The sequence below is a fragment of the Pleurodeles waltl genome, chromosome 12 (assembly GCF_031143425.1).
Source record: "Pleurodeles waltl isolate 20211129_DDA chromosome 12, aPleWal1.hap1.20221129, whole genome shotgun sequence".
In the NCBI taxonomy this organism is placed as follows: domain Eukaryota; kingdom Metazoa; phylum Chordata; class Amphibia; order Caudata; family Salamandridae; genus Pleurodeles; species Pleurodeles waltl.
The window spans coordinates 129,910,903-129,933,239 of NC_090451.1; the positions used below are offsets into that span (position 1 = coordinate 129,910,903).

The following is a 22,337-nucleotide window of genomic DNA, read 5'->3' on the forward strand; positions in this document are numbered from 1 at the left end:
TCAGCACTGCCGAACTTCTGCACTTCCAAATCCACACTGACCCAAACACCACCCTTCGAAGGGCCCTCATCTACAGGCCCTCCGGCCCATAACAGCAGTTCAGCGACTCAATTACCGACATCATCAGCATGCACACTCTCGCATCCACTGACTACATACCCCGCGGAGACTTAAACTCCCACCACAAGAACACCAACAACAACAACACCGCCACCCTGCTCGACAACGTCTCCAACTTAAGCCTCAAACAGCTTGTCACGACATCAACCCACTCCGCAGGACACACACTCAAACCTATTTCCTCCGCCAGCAATCACCTCTCTTTTAGCCACACCACTGGACTCCACTGGACAGACCACCACTGCATCCACTTCTCCTTCAAGAAACCCACAACACACCACCACCCACAACGGATCCCCCACCGCAGCTGGAACAAGGTGTCTGAAGACCAACTTATCGCAACCCTCTCCCAGAACCCACCCATCGACAACACTGATGCAGCTGCCCGCAACTTCAGACAATGGGTCAACAACTGTGCCAATACTCTTGCCCCAATCAAGAATCCCTCCAATAGACGCACTGACAGAAAGGCCTTCTGGTTTACCGCCGACCTCCACGAATCTAAGCCAAGCTGCCGAAGACTCAAAAGAAAGTAGTGCCAAGATCAGACTCTGGACAAGCACACAGCCTTCAAAAACGCTATCCGCAGACACCACCAACTCATCCAAGCCACCAAAAGAACCGCCTTCAAAGACCGAATCCACAACAACGCACACAGCCACAAGGAGCTCTTAAACATCATGAAGGAACTCTCCAATCCCAGCTCCAATGTCAACGACATCCCGCCATCCCAAGACCTCTGTCACTCCCTACCCTCCTAGTTCCACTGCAAGATTGCAGACATCCATGACAGCTTCAGCACCCAGGCCACCCCGGCAACCACCAACACCACAGATTCACCTCCGACCAACCTCCTGCTCTCATGGACCTCCATCAATGACAACAACACCATCTAAATCATGAACACCATCCACTCCGGCTCTCCATCTGACCCCTGCCCTCACCACATCCTCAATAAAGCAAGCTCCGTCATCGCACCCCAATTACGGAAGTTCATCAACAGCTCCTTTGAGTCCGCCACCTTCCCGGAGAGCTGGAAACACGCCGAGACCAACCCCCTCCTCAAAAAACCCAAGGCAGGCCCAAAGGACCTCAAGAACTTCCGACCTATCTCCCTGCTCCCCTTCCCGGCAAAAGTCATAGAGAAGGCTGTCAACAGACAACTAACCCACTTCCTAGAGCAGAACCGCACCCTGGACCCTTCCCAATCTGGATTCCATAGCAACCACAGCACCGAAACCGGCATCATCTCCACCACCGACGACATCAGAACCATACTGGACAGCTGCAAAATCGTGGCCCTCATCCTCCTGGACCTCTCGGCCGCGTTCAACACCGTCTGCCACCACACCCTACGCTCATGCCTCAACAATGCTTGAATCTGCGACAGAGCCCTGGACTGGCTTACCTCCTTTCTCCCCAGCAGAACCCAGAGAGTCTGCCTCTCCCATTCCGCATGGAGGCCACCGAAATCATCTGTGGCGTACCCCATGTTTCGTCCCTCAGCCCGACTCTCTTCAACGTCTACATGCTCCGCTCGCTAACATCGCCCGATCCCACAACCTCAACATCATCTCATACACCGACGACACCCAGCTGATCATCTCCCTCACCAAGGACTCCGCCAAGACCTAACTCCACGAAGGAATAAAGGCCATCGCCGAATGGATGAAGAGCAGCTGCCTCAAACTCAATTCGGACAAGACAGAAGTCCTTACCTTTGGCTCCACCCCCTCCGCATGGGATGACTCCTGGTGGCCTGCCACTTTCGGAACCGCCCTGACTCCCACCGACCACGCACGCAACCTAGGATTTATCTTGGACCCCTCACTATCCATGACCCAGGAAGTCAACGCCATCTCCTCCTCCTGCTTCGCATGCTCCGAAAGATCTACAAATGGATACCCACCGAAACCAGAAGAACTGTCACCCAAGCCCTTGTAGGCAGCAAACTGGACTACGGCAATGCCCTCTACGCATGAACCACAGCCTAACTCCAGAAGAGGCTGCAACGCATCCAGAACGTCTATGCACGCCTCATCCTGGACATCCCCGGCCACTGCCACATCACAGACCACCTGAACCTCCTGCACTGGCTCCCAGTCAAGAAGAGAATCACCTTCAAACTCCTTACCCACGCTCACAAAGCACTGCACAACACCGGACCAAAAAACCTCAACAAACGACTCTCCTTCTACACCCTGACCCGGCATCTCCGCTCCGCTGACCTCGCCCTCGTAACCATCCCACGCGTCTGCAGAACTACAGCGGCGGTAGATCATTTTCATACCTCGCCACCAAAACGTGGAACACTCTTCCCACCCACCTGCGCCAGACCAAAGACCTCCTTACCTTCAGGAAACTTCTCAAGACCTTGCTGTTCAGCAGTAGCAGCATCTTCTCCCCCATCCCTCCTCACTTCCTTGAGACCCTCAGAGGTGAGTAGTGCGCTTTGCAAATCCCTGATTGATTGATTAGTCTGCTATACAAATCAATATAACATAACATTGGGGCGGACCTGCATGAGAGAGTATGAAAGCCTTGAAATATTTCCTGAGTCCTTTTCACACCCTTCAGACTTTCAACGTTGGACAGTACTATCAAGGGTGTGTTTGCTAAACATTCATGAAGCGCCCTCTGCAGCCAGCCGCGGGTGGTGATGTATGTTTAGAGATGAGGTGAGAAGAGGCTTTCATCCTCAGTGCCTCCCTGCGCGGGATGTGGCAGTGCGATCCACGGATTTTACATGTCACTAATTCGGCAAAAGTTGTTTTACAAACCAATCTGGAAACGTGGAAGAAACTATTGGGCGCTTTCACTTTAAGAAATTTGGAGGAGGCACGTTAGTTGATATATGAATTAAACATACCTATTGAACGCTGTTAAGAATGTTGTGTTCTTCACGTTTTGATGCTTAGAACTGTTAAGAAAATAGAAAGAAACATTTTAAGTAAAAAAAAAAAAAAAAAAACTGCTGTATTGGCCGGGAATAGAAACAGGGTCTCACGCGTGAAAGGCAAGAATTCTAAGACTGAGCAAGCAATGCTTCCCACTTACACATACTCTCTAAGATCACTGAAGTTGATCTATGTTATGCACACATGTGTCGCCTCAATGCAGGTGATTAACCATCATGCCTCGTTATCACATACTCAGGGCTGGCACAAAACACATACAATGTGCAATAACGCCTCCACACTTTATAAACTAAGGACAGGCAGAGATCAGATGCCACAGGTACACAGAGCTCAGAAAAGACGGTGCAGGCGGATCTCATATAAAAACTATGGCGGGCTTTACTTCACAGGCGCCAACACACCTGTCTCCTGCTGCCAACGAAGTGCATGAAAGCTATTGTACGGAGGTTTCTGTAAATTGAATGAAGTCCAAATGATGGAACAGGCTTTGCCCGCCATTAATCATTACCCCACAAATGTTTACACACGATTAAATCCAGAAATTGAACGAACTTTTCCATTATTCTACCACTTGAACTCGGCCGCAAATTAAACACGGTTCTTTGCTCCCCCTTGTGCAGCACAAAACCCTTTTTTTAAGCTACGACAGGGTCCAGCGTCTCAGGGCAGGTTTACCCTTGTGTTTTGTTAGCGCTACATTTTGACCTGTACTTCTTTTCATACAAATACATGAACTCACGCGCTGTGTTTTTTGTAAATTGAAGATAAATGTGATGGTATTTATAAAGAGAAGCGACCCACGGTTCTTAAAATATAAATGTACAGGAACATGGTGTGTAGCCTAAATGTTGCCGAAATTGCAACACTTGGATTAACACCTTTCCGAAGTCTGGTGAAATGATTCTGATTGTCCCAAACGCCAATTGCATGGATGGTAGATGCATCTGCACCCTGCTTGAATTGTCCGGATACAGAAACCGAAACCGGGCGTTTGTTGGTGACCGCAGGAAAACGAAAGGCACTGCTGAGATTCGAACTCAGGATCTCCTGTTTACTAGACAGGCGCTTTAACCAACTAAGCCACAGCGCCACGCTACAGCTCTTCTGAACAGAGGTTTCATCATTGCAGGGAACTCACTTCTCTGTTCACCCCACCCTGACATGTTTCTGCTGTTCCTCGTAATGACGATCAGAATAATAACACAAGTAATGTCGGGAATATGGCATTAGGGGCAGCAAAAGATAGATACCCCAGCACCAACCGTCTTGCAGCTCTCTGTGACAAACTACTGCACGCGCTGACCCATCCTGCTCCTGGAGACAGGGGTCCAAGTGGGTGGAGCCTATTGGGAAGGGCCTCCCAACTTTTAGGAACTTTACAAAAACACTTTCCGTACTTTTGTTGAGAAACAAAGGAGCGATAAAGGCTGATCCTGGGGTCCCTCCCGTTGAAAGAGGCGAAGGGCTGTCTCCAGTACTGTGAGGCAAGAGAGGGGCAGACAGCTCCAGAAGAAATAAGCTCTCTTGCTAGGGGGCCCGTTACTTGAGAGAAATGTAAATGTGCTTTTAGAGCGGTTCATTTGACCAAAGTGTGTGCTCTTGAGCAATCACCTTTTCTTCTGCTCTGCTTTGGCTAGTTTGAGAATTGAGTATTGAGAATCAATGTAAAAGCTGCTAGTAGGTCTGTGGTTAGAAAACACACGGACTGGCTATTACCAGGAGGAGTGAGGAAGGGGCCAGGCACACACTCTTGGGTCAGTGCTTGAAATGGAAAAATAAAAGTGCAGGTACGCTGTACCAGAGTACCTACTCATTTCTGAGAAGTGTCGCTATTCTCCAATTAAAAGTACTACGTTTTCCATGAAAAGTGCAGGTGCAGGTTCTCTTTGAGAAAATACAAAAGTGGCGGTACTTGGAGCCGGCCAATTTAAAGCGCTGCTCTTGCTAGTGCTGAATCTGCATTGCCACAGGCGCTGAGGGCCTGTTGTGCAGGACACCTCTGCTGCATCTCCAACCTCTCAGCCACACACCGCCGCCGCTTTCAGGGCTCGTAAAGGGCTGCGCGAGACATGTTTTTCCTCTGAGATGGTTTAAAGGAGCGGGGGATCCAAAATAAATGGCAATGAAGGTCCTGCAGCGCCTCTGTGCGGGCAGGAGGCACAATTACAGCACAAAACCACTGAGCTCTAATTACACACTCAGACCCGGCTACATTGAATGCACTCAACCTACTGAGCTTTTACAGTGTAAGATTGCATTTCCTGCCCTTAAGTTTGCTTTGCAGGTATTTTTAATTTAAGGCGTATGAAAACTATTATATAAGTAGTGACCTTAGCTGTAGAATATTGCGCTCCTTTTAAACACGTCTCTGACCCCACCCACACAGCACTCATGATCACAGTACACATTCCTTTATATGCACTTCAGCCACTGCCTGTAAGATGTATTCTCACTATTCATTGCAGCGTCAATGATGACCAGTATGCCTAGGAGCATGCCTGCTTTCTCCATGAAGTAAGCAAGGCAGCGCATAAGGTTCCCAGGCGTTCCATGGCACTGACCGCTCCCACTCAGCTTCACAGAGCACCGCAAAAAGAGTTGATATCCTTTGCCGTTCGTTCTCGTTGTACCCATGTTAATACTATTTGTGCCCCAAGTTGTGTGGAAGTTGTCAAGCTCCGTAGCTCACTCTTTAAAATGGACTTCGGAAAAAATAACCTTTGGCCCGTACGGGGATCGAACCCGCGACCTTGGCGTTATTAGCACCACGCTCTAACCAACTGAGCTAACCGGCCATGACGTTCACTCTCTGCTGACAGCTTCTGTTCTCTGAATCAGAGATGGTGTGTGGTGGCTGTCTAAGGAACTAAGGGGGTTATTCTAACTTTGGAGGAGTGTTAATCCGTCCCAAAAGTGACGGTAAAGTGACGGATATACCATCAGCCGTATTACGAGTTCCATAGGATATAATGGACTCGTAATACGGCTGGTGGTATATCCGTCACTTTACCGTCACTTTTGGGACGGATTAACACTCCTCCAAAGTTAGAATAACCCCCTTAGTGTTTGACTGAGGGGTGGCTAGCGAATCAATTACTCCAAAAGATTCTGATGAAATGTACTGGGGTCTGACTTGTGTTGTGTAGCTACTTACTGAGCGCTGCTACCCCTAGCCCTTTAGGGTGTGTACAATTGACGTTTATCACAATATCATGCATGCAACATAATAATGCCAGGACAATATTTGTGGGTATAATATGTTGCAAGTTTATTGATTACACAGGAAGGGTTAGCTTACGGGTGATCCCGGTGTCGGAGATGAGTTTATTAAAATTGGCCGACACCCATCCTGACAAAGCTAGAGCTGTTCCGTCTGGTGTTCTCTGCACCAACCTGCATAGCATCTTACAGTTAGTCCCTTTATCATGGTTTACCACTTTATTAGTTTTTGTCATGCTCCTGACAAGTCAGAGCGAGACCCCGGCCAGTCTCCACAGTTGCTCAGGATTCCAACTGTCCCTTGCAGGATTAAGGAGCGCCGTTGCGTCCTCCCAGGCCCCGCCGTAAAGGCTCCCAGTGGCCTGAGGAATAGCTTTGGCTCCAGGAATCACCATCTGGAGGCCTTTTAATCAATATTAAAGCTTTAGGATTGCCCTGTAACTCCGCTTTGCGACGGTTCTTAGGTTTCCTGTAAAGAAAGTCGTGTTATACTTATGTTTCCCATATATGACATTCTCTCCTTCTATGAATGCGTCCATGACCTTATTTTCCTCCTGTTGTAGGGGTGGGTGGGAGGTCGAACGCCGTTCACCCCAAAGAGGCCCAGCCCTGAGGGGTCACCCCTCAAGGGACCTTCCGGCCTCACTCCTCCCTCCTCACACCTTGGGGGCCATAAACTAGAGGTGGCCCACCCTCAGCAAGTACGGAGGCCCCTCCAGACCATTTTCCTACCAGACAAGGGAGCAACGCTAGGAAGCTGTCCACCCTATAGTCGCCCTACGTGCGACGTGGCCAGCCACATAAATGCTATCTTGATCTTAGAGCACCTAGTGATCAAAGGCAATAGGAGGATGTGCTTCTTGAATTATGGGTATATTTACATAATTCTCTAGCTATCATCATTCAGATGTTCTAATTTGCTTCCTGGGGATTGATTCAAACAGACGAATTTAACTCAGATTTCATAGATTCATGGTCTTTTTTGCTCGCTGATGACCAATAGCTTTCTTTTGCCGTATTTCTTCAGGTTGTAATGGCCTGGTCTTTGTTCCTCTCAGATGACCGCTGTCCCTTAGTTCTCTCCCGTTTCTGGTACTCTTTTCAGCCGCTGCCCAGCCCTGTGTTTCTCCTGGGACTCTGATGAAGGGTTTTTACACTGCAGTTGCTGTCAGATCTGGCCTGGGATTGTTCTACAAGGGGGAGCAGTTACACTGGGGCAGAGAAGACTGCAGCAGCGGTTCCTCCTCTAGGGTGGAGAAGCATCGCCCCGCCTGCTGCGAAAGTAAGCCAACACAAATACATCATTGAAATGGACTCACTCTCATTATTGTTTCTACGCTGTGCTTCAGGCGAGACAGTGAATTAACCAGACCATAATCTAAGAGAGTAAAAGGCTGCTTTATTGGACAAGCAAGCAGTTCTGAAACCTTTAACACATTTTACAAATTATAAACCAATGGCCTCACTAATACATAACAATACTAACACTCCACACTTAAACCTCCCCCTCCAAACAACCCAAAACTTCAGAGTAGTCTTCCATGCTTCAATCTTCCCCATTCCTTTTCTTTCTTCCCCTGACCTTCCCCGTGACTCCCCCATCGCTCCCCGGTGTCCCCTCTGCCAACTCCTACTCTGTAATGACCCTAACCCTTCATGTTTATAGCGCACCTTTTGACTGCCACCTGTCCAGCGACAAACTAACGATTCTGAACTGCAAGCCTGAAACCACAAAAAACAGGCCTGAGAACCAAAACCTTTTTAAGGAGGAAGGGAGGGCGGGGCCAAAAATGTACCTACCCTAGGCTACCTGGTAACAGCGTCGGAATGCGAAACTTCGATATAATGGTTATAATCTACCAGTTATATTGCAACCCCCCCCCACTTGTCACTAGCAACCAATCAAAATGCTCCACGGGCCTGGCCTTCACCACTTGCCCGAAGCTGCCCAGGGGTGGACACTCAAGGGTGCCATCCCCGGGAGCCCTCATCGGGCGAGACAGTGAGTTAACCAGACCATAACCGAAGAGAGTCAAAGGCCACTTTATTGGACAGGCAAGCAGTTCTGAAACCTTTAACACATTTTACAAATATAAACCAATGGCCTCATTAATACATAACAATACTAACACCCCACCCTTAAACCTCCCCCCTAAACAACCCAACACTTTGGAGCAGTCTTCCAGGCTTCGGTCTTCCCCATTCCTTTTCCTTCTTCCCCTGACCTTCCCCGTGACCCTCCCCGTTTACCTGAAAAAGGGGGGGGGGGAAACTGCTGCAAAAGCAGCTAAGACATCGCCAAAATGCCTTGCTGATATTAAAAAAATTAAGAAATGGAAACAACCATTCTGTTCCCACACCATCTTTGAATACCCAATATGGATGCCAATTTTTCTCTCATTTCCAAAAGGTATAATTCCGTTCCCATAAATGAAAGATGCATCCCATCTTGCCGATAAAATTGAAAATCTTCTTTTTTAGTGTCATGGTGCTCCAACCGACCCAATCCCCTTCCTTTGCAAAAGCGGGACATTTCTCTGTTCACTTTCCATCTAGCCCTCTCCACTGCAGTGTATTTTACAGCCCCTCTCCAGACCCTCCTGGGCACTAGCGCCATCACTACCACTTTCGTCCCAGCCCAAGACCTCCCAATGATGTCCAGATCTTTTTTCATCTCTTTCATCAGGCCTAAACTTGACAATTGTACTAAATCTTTTTCACCTAAATGTACAATAAGAACATCAGGACAGATTCTAACAGATGTCAAATTTGATAAGTAAGGAAGCAACTGTCCCCATCTCATGCCTCCTCTACCCCACCATTCAATTTTAACTTCATTACTCCGGAAACCTAGATTCTTTCCGAACGGTCTGTTGTCCGCTTGTTTTGCCATTTTGCCCATTTGATGAATGAATGTCCCACTATCCAAATTGACATGAATGTAACATCCTGAAATGAGAGAAAATTGTTATACATACTGTACAAACTAAGCGTCCTCAAGATCCCTAATATAACGAAGAAGCAATCAGATGACCATCGACCCAGCTTCTTCAAATCTCTGATTGCAAAACCTAATCTTGCTGCTTTGGATGCTGCTCCTATACGGAAAGAGTGTGTGCCAAAATGTAAAGGATCCAATCCTATATAACAAAGCGCCTTCCTCAAGACCCCCAACACTTGCGCAGCAGTTAGCCTCGAACCATCTTGATGACTAAAAACAAAAGCAAACTCAGTACTCCTGGGTGCCTTAAAACTGAACCAACTATCTACTGGGCATACCATACCTACAATCCTCTTAATTGACACAGTTGTGCCTTTCTTTCTTTGATCTGTCTTAGATTGTTCAAGAAATATTCGCACATACTCACCCAACACTGTGACATGTTCCTCGCTGAGCCCTGTCTCCTGATTCTTTCCCAACAGTTCAGATATTCTGAATGCGCCACAAAAACAACTATGACATGCATAACCTGAACAAAGTCTGCTCAAAATGTGAAAAACTTACCCGCCCCAAAATTCGTAACAAACTTTCCAACACCTTCATGGATATAGGATCCCTGGCTGGGCAATTGGACTGCTTCTCTTTTGCCCGTCCCTGCAATAGTCTCCTACCCATTTCCCCAGCAGAAGGCTCGTATCCCCAGAAACACTTGCCATAAAAACTCAAATGAGCCAATTTGCCAGCAATAGTTGTGGCTGAAATTTGTCTGTTAATATTATTAATTATAAAAGATAGCACATCATCCCTTCTTTGTAGCCAGCCTTGCTCATTACTAGGCCGAGACGCTGCACCTGTTTTCAAGAACTCCTCCCATGCTTTCCTATCAGCCCTTTTGCTGCTTGCCGCTAATGACTTCTCCACCAATCTTCGCATCCTCATCTTGCAAGCTCCCATCCTCATTTTGAAGGAATTCCCTGGCACTGATAGTGCCTATCGCCATGGATTTCCTGGCGGTTTCAAACCACCAGAAATCCAGGGTGGTATGCAGGGTCGTGATACCGCCGGCAGTCTTGTGACGGCCGCCGGGCTGGAGACCGAAGTCTCCAGCCTGGCGGGCGTCACTGCCCTGGTGGTCGGAGTGTAGAAGTGGTGGATGACCATGGCGGTAACTGCCATGGTCATAATTCCATTTTTTTTTCGCCGGCCTGTTGGCAGTATTACCGCCACTTCTCCCCCATCCGCCAGGGTTGTAATGAGGGCCAAAGTGTTCGTCTGGCAACCACATGGTTCTCCCATTAAAACCTCTCAAAAAAGTCAACCATACACCAAAGTCCGCTCTTAATCCGGCTGTGATTCCCATTCTGTGGTGTGGTAAACTAAGTCCTGACATTGCAAAGCCCAATCTTCTGCAGAAAGACCTACCATCTCTTACCACTTTACATGTAAAATTGAGTAGGCCTAGCAAACGTAATTGATGCAACTGCAACTTGTTATCCTGGACCGCTTCTTCCAAAACCATAATCTCCTGAACTTTGGCCTGTGGAAGCCTGGCTTCCTTCTTTACTGTGTCCAATTCAATACCAAGGTAAACCAAACAAGTACTTGGGCCTTCTGTTTTCTCTGGGGCTAAAGGAACACCCAATTCTCCTGCCATTTCTTGAAACTGTTTCAAAGCTATTGCACACTCCCCACTTCCACTTGCACCAACCAACTAAAAATCATCTAAATAGTGTGTAATCAGCTCTCTTCCAGTGGAATAAGTAAAACACCACTTTAAAAAGTACTACAAGATTCAAACAAATTACAAGAAATAGCACAACCCATTGGTAGCACCCTATCCACATAAATCTGATTCTCAAACTGGATTACCAATGATGTAAAATCCAAAGGATGTACCAGCAATAAACGAAAAGCTGATTTAACATCACATTTTGCCAATTCAGCCCCAGGGCCTACTGTTCGCACAAGTGCCATAGCCACGTCTACTGACGCAAATTAAACAGCTGCATCCTCCCTTGCTATGTAATAATTGAAAGATGAACGTTCTGGCCATGTAAGATGATGAATCATCTTGAATTCTCCTTATTTCTTTTTTGGTACAACACCTAAAGGGGATACTATCAAACTCTCTAAAGGCCAATAAGGAAAAGAACCTGCCATTCTGCCTTCCGCGACTTCCTTGCTCAGTTTTTCTTTCATTATGCAGTGATGCTCTTTTGCTGACTTCAGGTTATTGGCAAACCTCCTAGTTCTTGGGCCCTGGTAGCCTAGCCGAAAACCTTATCTGAACCCCCATTCCAGCTTCACTGCTTCTTCTCTGTTGGAGTAAAAGTTTAACCAATAAATCAAAATGTCTAATTTAATAGGAGTAAAAGCCTTTCTGCCCAAATTGAGCGGATCCTGTCCTGCCTTTGCCTTGCCCACCTGCATTAAAAGCTCCTTGCTCCCCAAAACATTGCAAAACTGCATGTTTGCCTCCGCACTTTGAGCATTCATGTTTGTATCTGCATGGATTTCTCAGACAGGTTCCCCTTATTAAAACCCCAGCATGCTCCTGAGTTGCCATTTTGGCCACGTCCCCACACAGCCCCCCGTGACCCCTCTGGGGTGGGTTTCCCGAGAAAAGGCCAGGACTACACAGCCAGACCACTAGCTGCATGCATTGAAGGCAGCGGCCTCTGTGGATACATCCAGTGGACCCATAACTTATTATCCATTTCTCTCCCTGGTTTATCAGGCAATAGGACCATCCTTGCTCGGAACTCCTCATCATAGTGTATCCATGCAAAACCTCCAAATTCTATACTAGCTTTCCTGATTGTGTCAATGTATTTAAATAGAACAATCGCCTTCTCAGAATTTTTTTCGCAATAAACACTTGCGAATATAAAAAATGCTGATGTTCATGTCTCAATAGTAGTCAGAACTCTAGGTCTCCTCGCCAACTCCCAGGCCTCTTCTTTAAATCCCTCTTTCAATTGTATTTCTCTATGTAAAAGTTTGTAGACATCTATAAATTCACCTTTCCAAATCTTCTCCTTTGTACTTACACACAAATGTGCTCCCAAAGGCATGGACAGCCCCATGTATGGTAACCTTTTCAAGCCTTCTGTTCTGCTCTTTGGTACTTCTTCATCTGTTTTTCCTTTCTTATCCTCCCCAGTTTGGTTCCCGCCTACCTCCCCACTCTTGTCTTTGGATACCTCTTTATTCTTCATATCTGACACCTGTGTACTTACTGTTTCGACTACAACTCCAGGTTCAGTACCTACACTTTTATCAGCGGAACATTTGAAATTGTCTTTATTTTGACCCCCAACCTCATTCTGTAATGCACTTCCCTGCAACTGCACCACCATTGTGTCTCACCTGCATTCAACTTATTCCTCGTGCCCATCGCCAAACTGCGCCCATCATTCCTCCCTCATGCTTTCTTAAAACCCCAACTCTTTCCTGATTGCTCTGCCTCCTTAGAAACCTGCCAAATATAACCTTTGGGCAAGTATTTAGCATCCGTCTACCCCCTTTCTTTTCAAAACATTCTTGTCTGTCTCCATTTTTATGCCAGTTTGGTATCTCCCCTTCTTCCAAATCTTCACTTTCTTCATCATAGTCCAATTCGCATATCTCAATATCATCATTCCCCATAAAACTTGTTCCTGGACGTTCCCCATCGCACACCCCCCATCAAAATTTTTCCAGTCAACACTTTTCTTTTGTACCTCAGATGAAGGCATTGGGTGCTCCCACGCTGTTGGAACGGTTGCTCTGAACCTCTCCCTCACTTCTTGCCGGTTCTCCTAAGTCGCTCCAAACTTGGCTGGCTGTTCCCCACTACATCTGCTTTCATCATGCTCCCTCTGTCGTCCTGTGAGTTGCCAAAACCTACAGGAACTGTGACCCTTGTTTTGCCTCTCTCTAAGCTCTCTTTTCAAACATTGTTGTATTCAAGCACCTCAAGATGCTCACCCTCCTCAAACTGTGAGGTAGCTCTGTTAGGGCTTTCTTCTAGCCCTTCTTTAATATTCTTTGATAAAATTCCCATTTTCTTTGCTGTTTTGTGGGTGCCCACTCTTAATTGACCCTACAAATACCCCTTTTGTGACGTCATCCGTCACTCTTTTATGGTTGTGCAACTCACTTTCCACCCATACCAACTTCATGGGAAGCCATTCCCTTTCTACACCTGCCTCCGCCCTTACTTATTCAGAGCGTTTAATTAAACTCATGTGCTGACATGTTGCTATGCAACCGTAGTTTGTCAGGCATTCATTCGCTCCGCTCTACTTCCACGGGCAGGGCTGCCACAGCAAGCAAAGATCACTGCCCATTTCGGCCTTGCATTCCTCTGCGGCCCGCACCTCCTTCTCAGGCTTCTCTCCTGATGAAGCTAGAAGCGCATGCGCGGCTTCTTTTAACTTCAATATCAGGTGGCGCAACACTGGAAATGCTGTTCGGCATAGTAAGTGCCATTTCTTTTTTTACTTTTAATTTATGCTCCCATAAACAACGAGCACTTGTATTTCTGTTTACTCATTGCTGCGGCAGTGAGCAGGCTAAAACCGCCGCCGACACCCCACCAGCAGCAGCTCGTCTAGGACTTTCAAATCCAACCCAGGCTTGAGACAATACGCCTGGTTGGATAAGGTCATCCCTCCCGCCTCACAAATTACCCTGAGGGCTTCCCTGACAGCCGCTGCCTTTTCTGCCATGACATAAATAAAGAGACCTAGAGCCAAAAGTTTACCTACCCTACGCTACCTGGTCACAGCGTCAGAATGACGCACTTCGGTATAACGGTTATAATCTACCGTTATATTGCACCCCCACTTCTCGCGAGCAACCAATAAAAATGCTCCACGGGCCTGGTCTTCACTACTCACCCGAAGCTGCCCGGGGGTGGACACCCAAGGTTGCTATCCCCGGGAGCCCTCATTCTACTGGCGAGTGTGGGGCCGGGTGATTCCTGCTGATTGACCGCATCAAGGATGACAGGTAAAGTGCCCAGTATGCATGTCGGATTGGCCGGCTGACTCACGACGGCCAGCCCGACATGCGCACTTCTGCCAACACCAATCCAGCAGCTGCATAACAGACTTTCTACAGCCCTTCTAGTAAAAAAAGGAGCACTGGGTTAGCCTGCTCCATCCAGTCCTGATGCTTCTCTCATCCTGAAAGAGAGCAGCTGCAGGATTGGTTAGGTTCACTTTGGCATGGCCAGACAGCAGACGCAGAGTGCATGGGCTCTTGCGGGGGACCTCGCTTTTGTGAGAAGTTCCACAGTTGTTAACTGTACCCTGGAAATCTCTGGTTGTGCAGATGGTAAAATAAGTAAAAGTTTATTCTTTAACTCCTGAGAAAGGAACCCACAGTCAGAGCTGCTGCATCAGCGAGGAGCCAGGAGAAACTGTAGCAACCAGTTCCAAGGGTCCAAAGAATTGGATCACCTAAATGTACCAACATTAATGGAACACACCACAACATTACTAATAATGACAGAGAATATATCCAACATTACACATCAGATACTACACTCGCACGGTGAGTGGTGACTCCCTTCGTTCCCGCTGGGTCCTCGATCACCACACCCTCATTGATGAAGATCCTCTGTCGGAGATCAAGTATGTGGTGATTTAAGTGACATCACATCAGTAACTGTTTTTGCATGATGAGCTATGTAATACAATTCCAATCCTGTTTCATTTTATTCGCTCCAGTTCCAACTAGCACCTTAAAATTGTCAGGGAAAGGACGTAGTGCTTTAAAGAAGGCCTGCCCGTGCACCCATTTTTAAAGACTCACACATGCACATATTTGCATGGTTCACATGTGCTTGAACACAGACATGCACACACTAACATTTTAATTGACAACAATGTGTTTCCCCTCATAAGTGCTTTGATGTGCATTCATTGTAGCGCCTGGCCCCATAACCATTGGGATATTATGTTGAGGCATGTGCTGTGTCGCCAGCGCTCCCTCGACGAGGCAACTGTCATGTCAGCTCGAGATCATGACATTAATACTGAGAGAAAGTGATGGCAAATGCCCTTTTCAGAGCAGCCCCCTTACGCTGTAACAAAAAACTTAGAGGTGGCTGTCTCTGGCAGGGCGTTGCATTAATGCAATTTTGTCTGGTCTCTCTTAGTTCCAATTAAGGAAGAAAACAAAGAAAGAACAGGAGCTTCAGAAAGGAAAAAAATATAAGAACAAAAAACTGCCATGCTAGCTGCCCTAATTGAGTCTGAACAGCCATAGCAAGCCCCCACCTATAAGCTTCAGTCAAGGCGCTGTATGTTTTAATCCTGACCCTGCCTCACCACACACAGCATCAGTTAGCAGGAGCCTTGCACCCGCACACAGAGCTATGTCTGTGTGAACCCAGCATGCAAGAAGTGTGTCGGATAAACAGGACCACATACACGACTATGGGGGAGGTCATTATAAAAACTCACTGACGCGTGATGGTGTACATAAATAGCTTTCACATGTATTTGTCTACATATAAATAAGCATAGGTATTTTCTGTGAGAGTATGACGATATATTTCTCATTATAAAATGGCATAGCGTGACCACAAGGAAATGTAATTCTATTAGGATTCGGGTTCAATAACAGGTATTTTTTTTATCACCAGCTCAGTGGAAAAACATATTAGGTCCATTGTTTACACAGAGTGACAAAAATTTGCCTATGTGTAAATAAATCTTGCATACGGAGAAAGTAAAGAAACTTTGCATGCAACACAGGCAGGTGCTTCATGAAGCTATTTTTTGCACGTGCAAGTGTGGTTGTATAAATACACATTATTGATAATACATATCATTGCCTCTCATTGTGTAGTACGAAGCAGAACTTATGACACCGCTAAAAAGTATTTTGGACTCGTGAAAACTTTGATGTACCGTGGTAAGTGTGCTGGCAGGAGTCAGGAAAATGAAATGATTCAGCCAAGTGTCAGGTGATCCCTCTGAAGCTATTGGATAGTAAAACGAATTCAGGAACTTCCGTTTTATTGTATGTGCAGTGTTTCTAGTGTTAGCGCGCCCACAGAAACATGAAAATGTATTGAGAAGACAGTGTTCTCACTTGGTAGATAAGGCTTATGAAAGTTCATTAATATATTAAGGGGCAGATTTAAGAAAAGTGGTGCTGCACCCAGTGCAACAGCACTTTTCTTTTGCCCCTGAGCGCCCCCCTAAAGCCACCATGTGTGCGCCGTATCTAAGATACGGAGCACCATGGCAGTAGTTAGGGAACTAGCATCAGAATTTTTTACGCTAGTTCAGAACTTTGCTGGATTATCGTCAAAAATGTTGACGCTGATCCTGCAAAGTCCATTGAGACCCATTGTAAACAATGTGCCTCCTTTTAACTCCTCCTCTGAGCAGGTGTTAATAGTGCTGAAAAAATGTGACCTCTTTGCGCCGTTGTTTTGGCCCCCCTAGTGGGGGAACTCCCCCTTTGCATACGTTATTCCTGGTGCAGGCATAATGTAGCACAAAGCGTTGTGAGCACTGAAATTAACAGTAATAAGTTTTACATGCATTCCTGTATGTGATTTAATATATAAGATGTATTATCATTGAAATGAACATGTGACACATAAGGTGCCTGTTAGAAATGGGGTCTTTGGTTGGCAGTCAGGTTACCTCCGTCCAAGCAAGGACCTTCACTCTAGACAGGTTAAGTAACACACAATCCAAATTATCCTGTGCCCACCCTCTAGTAGCTTGGCACTGAGCAGTCAGGCTTAACTTAGAAGGCAATTTGTAAAGTATTTGTGCAATAAATCATGCAATAACACAGTATAACACCACAAAAATACACCACACAGTGTTTAGGAAAAATATCTCATATTTATCTGAGCAGATGCAGGTCAAAACGATCAAGATGTAATATGTATACGTTGAAATATCACTCTAAAAAATGATCTCAAGTGTCTTTAGTCTCTTAAAAAGCAACAAGTGTCTCTTGCAAGCACAAAGTACCTGGTTTGCATTCAAATTCTGTGCAAGTGACCGCAGAGGAGGAGATGCGAGGAAAACGGGGAGGTGTGCATCGATTTCTAAGGCCGCACACCGAGAATGCGTAGTTTATTTTCCACGCAGAGAAGACTTTGCGTCGATTTCTGGTGCATGGGACTTGGATCCTCTTCGGGTTGTGGGTTTTTTGGACGCCCTGGGGATGATGCATTAAAGTCCGGCACTTGCAGGACAATGTCACAGGTGTGCGTCGATCCAGTAGGTGATGCGTGGGAACTTCTACAGCACAGCAGGTTCTGCGTTGATTCCTCTCAGGAAGTCGGACTTCGCAATTCCAGCTCGGCTTTGCGTCGATCCAGTGGGCCGTGCGTCAACTTTTCAGTTGTAACGGGGGCGCTGCTTCGATCTTCTCCTTGCGAAGTTGGGCTGCGTCGTTCCGGTTCGGCATGCGGTGAAGTTTTCACCACGATGCAGACTGTGCATCATTTCTTGCAGGCTGTGCGTCGATTTTCATCGCACAATGAGTTATTTGCAGGAAATGGTGCAACAGAAGAATGTTTCTGCAGTCTCTGCAACCACTGTCTAGCAGCATATTTGGAATGTGCTGAACAAAAGGGCCTACTGATCGCAGACGGAAGGAAAAGCGGAATGATACATTTAGTATAGTTTGGAGATACCCAAATGGAGAAGACCCAATCATCAAATTGCCAATATTTTGTTGTATCTTTCGTAGTACATTGCCGATATCTAATGTTCTTGTAATAGCAAACATGTGATAATTTGTACATACTCATTCTGCTCTTGGAGTGTGGGGTCATTCTTTCTTTGCTGTTTTCCGGAGCCACTTCTTTGTTTGATTTATGGGTCGCTTCGACTCTTGCCAGTCGGTCAACTGACGTTCTGGTACTTTATTATTTTCTGAGTTTACTATGCCTGTTCAATGCTGAACTAATGATCTGATTGTTTATTGATTTTATAGACCAAATTCTAAACCGTCACCCCTTTCCTATGCTCCCCTGTCCTGATGTGCTCCTGAAGAAGCTTGAGCTGTTTTGCTGATCCTTAAGGATAGGTAATATGAAGAAACTGTGCTTTGTTGTTTGTCTTTTGTTTTCCAGGTACCAACTGCTGTTTTGATAGCGCCATAGCTAGATGTTTTCTAAATCTGTGTTACTAAAACTTTTGCATGAAGCCCAACATGCAAATGCTAATCTGGAGTTAGTGAGGTGTTTTCTCATCACCTATGTTCTGAGGACATTCTATTGTTGAACAAATGTACCTTATTAGTCTTGCTCCAATATTGTTGTTAATGATTTGTGTTTTCGCTACTAAGAGCATTTCTTTAGTTGCTTTGTTTAAATTAGGATTATTTAGGCGTTTTGGTCAACCTGTGTTGTTTCTCTAGATGTACCATATAGTTTTGAGAGTAATTTACGTGACCTTAGCGTTGTTAATTTCGGGAAATAAACACTTTAACTGATAATAAAAGGTGTGGTTATTCATGGCCAAATGGTCATGGTGCATTCTTTACTGACTCTTTAGTGATTTGTATTGTTTATTATTGATGACTTGTGTGTGCTCCCTAGGGTATGATCATCTTAAATGAGTCAAAAGGTTTATCGGCCTTGAGGACGCGTCTGCTTATAAGTTACTATAACTAAACAATTTTGGTAGCAGAGTTTGATGGTTATGGGGGTCATTCTGACCCCGGCGGTAATTACCGCCATGGCGGAGGTTGGCGGTAGCACCGCCAACAGGCCGGCGGTGCTCCGCCGGGCATTCTGACCGCAGCGGTACAGCCGTGGGCAGAAGCGGAAAGCCGGCGGTGTACCGCCGACTTTCCGCTGCCGGTCAGAATCCTCCATGGCGGCGGAGCGCCCTCCGCCGCCATGGGGATTCTGACACCCCCTACCGCCATCCTGTTCATGGCGGTTCTCCCGCCAGGAACAGGATGTCGGTAGGGGGTGCCGCGGGGCCCCTGGGGGCCCCTGCCGTGCCCATGCCAATGGCATGGGCACGGCAGGGGCCCCCGTAAGAGGGCCCCACAAAGTATTTCAGTGTCTGCCTAGCAGACACTGAAATACGCGACGGGTGCAACTGCACCCGTCGCACCTTCCCACTCCGCCGGCTCAATTCTGAGCCGGCCACCTAGTGGGAAGGTTGATTTGCCCTGGGCTGGCGGGCGGTCTTTTGGCGGCCGCCCGCCAGCCCAGGGCAAATCTCAGAATCACCGCCGCGGTCTTTTGACCGCGGTGCGGTGTTCTGACGGCGGTACCTTGGCGGACGGCCTCCGCCGTCCGCCAAGGTCAGAATGACCCCCTATGTCTCTTTAAGAGCATATCCTACATAGCTGATTTTGATTAAAGAGATTTTCTTGATTCAATGATGCCAAATAGAGAGAAGATGTGTCCCTAAACACCCAAGGTGACTTTCCCTGTCCTTGGAGTTTGCCTATGTTTGTTGGGAATGTTCTCAGCATTTTATTGAGAGGGCGAATGGAGTAGATTATGCGCTTGCACAGCTTTAGCTAATTTGCAGGTGCATTGAGTTGCCTGTGAGGGTTTAGGGAGTTTGTGTATTCCACATGATGTTGTAGAAGGAGTGTGCGTATTCTGAAGTTTGAGAGTAAGGAAGTCGGCAAACTTCACATGTGTGTGGTGCTTTGTGCTAAAAAAATTGTATACTGGGTTGTTGGTATACGGGCCCTGCGGGGTCTAAGACTCTGGAGTATATTGAAAAGTGTTTGTGACGGAATAACCCCCTCCGCCAGGATCTAAATCAGGCTCTTAGTTACTACCGGGCATATTTATGGGCGATTGGCATAATGTAGAGCCCCAAGTATTCTTGCTACGCTGCGCTATACCAATGTGAAAGAGCAGGAATGCACCATATTTTTGAAATACAGTGCATTATTGTCCTTTCCCCTACCCTGGCACACAATTCGCTGCCTGGAGCCAATGCAGGCACCATTGCACCATGTTGCAAAGGTGCCTGTGTTGCATGCAGTATTGTTTTTGTGTAGGAAGGGTCACCCTCCTGAACAAAAACAATCCCAGGATGTGTTTTCCTCTTTCTATGTGTTGCAGTATGCAGCACACTTGGAAATAGGAAAAAACGAGGAACAATTAAAATATTTCTCCTTGTTATGCATGCTCTGGGGGGTGTAAGGTTTTGTCACTGCCGTAGTTTATGTACTTTTATAAGTCTGGGGCAGCATCGAAATCCATGGGTATTGGCATGGGAAAACTCATTACAATGCCCATAGAACACCTTCCTGGTGCAGAGTAAGGCGTTGCTTTGTCTTACTTTATATCTATGAGGCCATGAAAAGCCATGCAAAGTGGCTTTGCGTTGCATCATAGATATGGTCCTGCAGTCTTCGCTGCCAGAGGGTCAAAAAAGTGCAGCTCTGGCAGAACATGGGGCTTGTAAATATGCCCCTAAATGTATAATCAAGTGCAAGGGCTGTAGGGGGCAAAGTACAAACTAGCAAGAAGGGCACCAGTGGAACCACTGATTTATAACTAACTACTTGTTCCACGCTGTTGGTAGGAGCTTGGCGCTCATCTGGCCATGGCCAGGTCTCTGCACACTCGTAGCCAGGTCATCACCAGCCTCGAGACGAAAAAGTGTAAAAGAGAAAAACAAGGCACCAAGCTTTTTCCATCCATGCACTCCAGCTCTGAAATAGCAACCCGTATCCATAAGACCACCCCAGCAGACTCACATCTGGGAAAGAGTTGAAGACACACCTCTGTAATGAACACTACATCGCAATGCAGTAACTATCCAAAAATCACTTATCTCCTAACACTCATTGACTTTATGCTTCACTTTGACCCTGTTCTGCGTTTTACTACCATTTGGGCAAGGCTCATGATATACATATGCTACATGCATGCATTTAGTTAGTGTGAATTCCAACCAGACAGTCGCATTCAGCTTTACAATGTTTTTGATAGGGAGTGAGGAAAAGGGGAGATCAGTGAAGAGGCCATGTTTAGACAGGGAAGGCACCAGCACTGCGTTCCACTAATCCGCGTGGTGCACTTTATATTGAGTCCAGGCTGCGTACCAACAGCGTGTCCAACAACAACGGATAACCCATTTCTCATGTAACCAAGACCTGACAAGCAGATCACATGCAATAAGGGAGGATCAGAGGGTGCAGCCATGACATAATACATAGAAGTATGTAGGGAGAGCCTGTCAGCAGTTTCCCCCCTGCGAGTGCAGGGATTTGTACATCACTATCAAGGTCAGCTGCCATCAACTGTTAATAATGCCACGGCCTGGTCATAGGAATGGTAGACATCCAAGTTAAAAGGACTCCACTTTAAGTGAAACCCTATCACGCATCAGACTAGCACCCAGCTAGGGTGCACTTGTGGGGACTTGTGGCATCAGTCTCCTATACAAAAACACACAATAATGAGAAAGTGGGATGCAAGATGCAAGATGTCACATTTATACTGTTCCAGATATATGAAATCCTAAATCTGGACACAAACCAATAAGAAACATGTCAGTATCAGATGCCCAGTTAGCATGCACAGGCAGCCCAGGTAGTATTCCATCTGCAGCAGAGGGCCAGGTTTGATCATGTCTCTGGTGTGGGTATTGTTAGGCACATGTCTGCACTGGAGTCCACTCAAGATTGCAGCTACAATAAGGGCCCAGCAAGGAGCCTACCTGCATTGCAGACCCAGATACACCACTTTATGTTAGATATTGTTACACCGCACAGCTTTCATAAACTTCTTGGCATCTTACAATCGGCGGACACTTCTGAAGATTGGCATCTTTGGGTTGTGAATTTTCTCATGATGAGGACTATGTGAAGTTGGTATCTTGCAGCCCACCTGCAGACCCTGCTTGTGTTTTATCTGTGGGTCTTTCAATTCCTGAACCAGTCTCTTCTCTATCCTTGTGTGTCTGTGTGATGGGTATCCTTTTTCTCAATTGCAGTTCATTCTCAGCCCTATTGTATGAATCCCCGTGTAACATTGTTAATGTCTTCCTATTCCAGTGCGTTTGTCTCTCAGGTTCTGTGAGTGTATCATTTCCTGATTTAATATCAGGGTGTTCTGTTTCCCCGAGTTATTGTGCTCATCTTCAGAATCTAAGTGATTTGACACACCTTTCTTGGTGTGT

The 22,337-nt window shown here is 46.5% G+C and overlaps 1 long non-coding RNA gene and 2 other non-coding genes across 4 annotated transcripts in view; all 3 read right to left on the bottom strand.

Annotated features, from left to right (window-relative positions):
* LOC138267384 (uncharacterized) overlaps window positions 1-5,047 on the bottom strand; it is a 115,793-nt gene extending 110,746 nt beyond the window's left edge. For both annotated transcript variants that reach the window (XR_011199787.1, XR_011199788.1), the window contains exons 1-2: window positions 4,849-5,047; window positions 2,990-3,040 (exon numbers count right to left, since the gene is read on the bottom strand). This is a non-coding gene — a long non-coding RNA (uncharacterized lncRNA). The remainder of the gene's footprint in view (window positions 1-2,989; window positions 3,041-4,848) is intronic.
* Window positions 4,055-4,128, bottom strand: TRNAT-AGU (transfer RNA threonine (anticodon AGU)). Its single transcript has one exon. It is a non-coding gene; the product is annotated as a tRNA-Thr (tRNA).
* A 712-nt stretch (window positions 5,048-5,759) lies between the features above and the next one.
* TRNAI-AAU (transfer RNA isoleucine (anticodon AAU)) lies at window positions 5,760-5,833 on the bottom strand. Its single transcript has one exon. It is a non-coding gene; the product is annotated as a tRNA-Ile (tRNA).
* Between the last annotated feature and the right edge of the window lie 16,504 nt (window positions 5,834-22,337).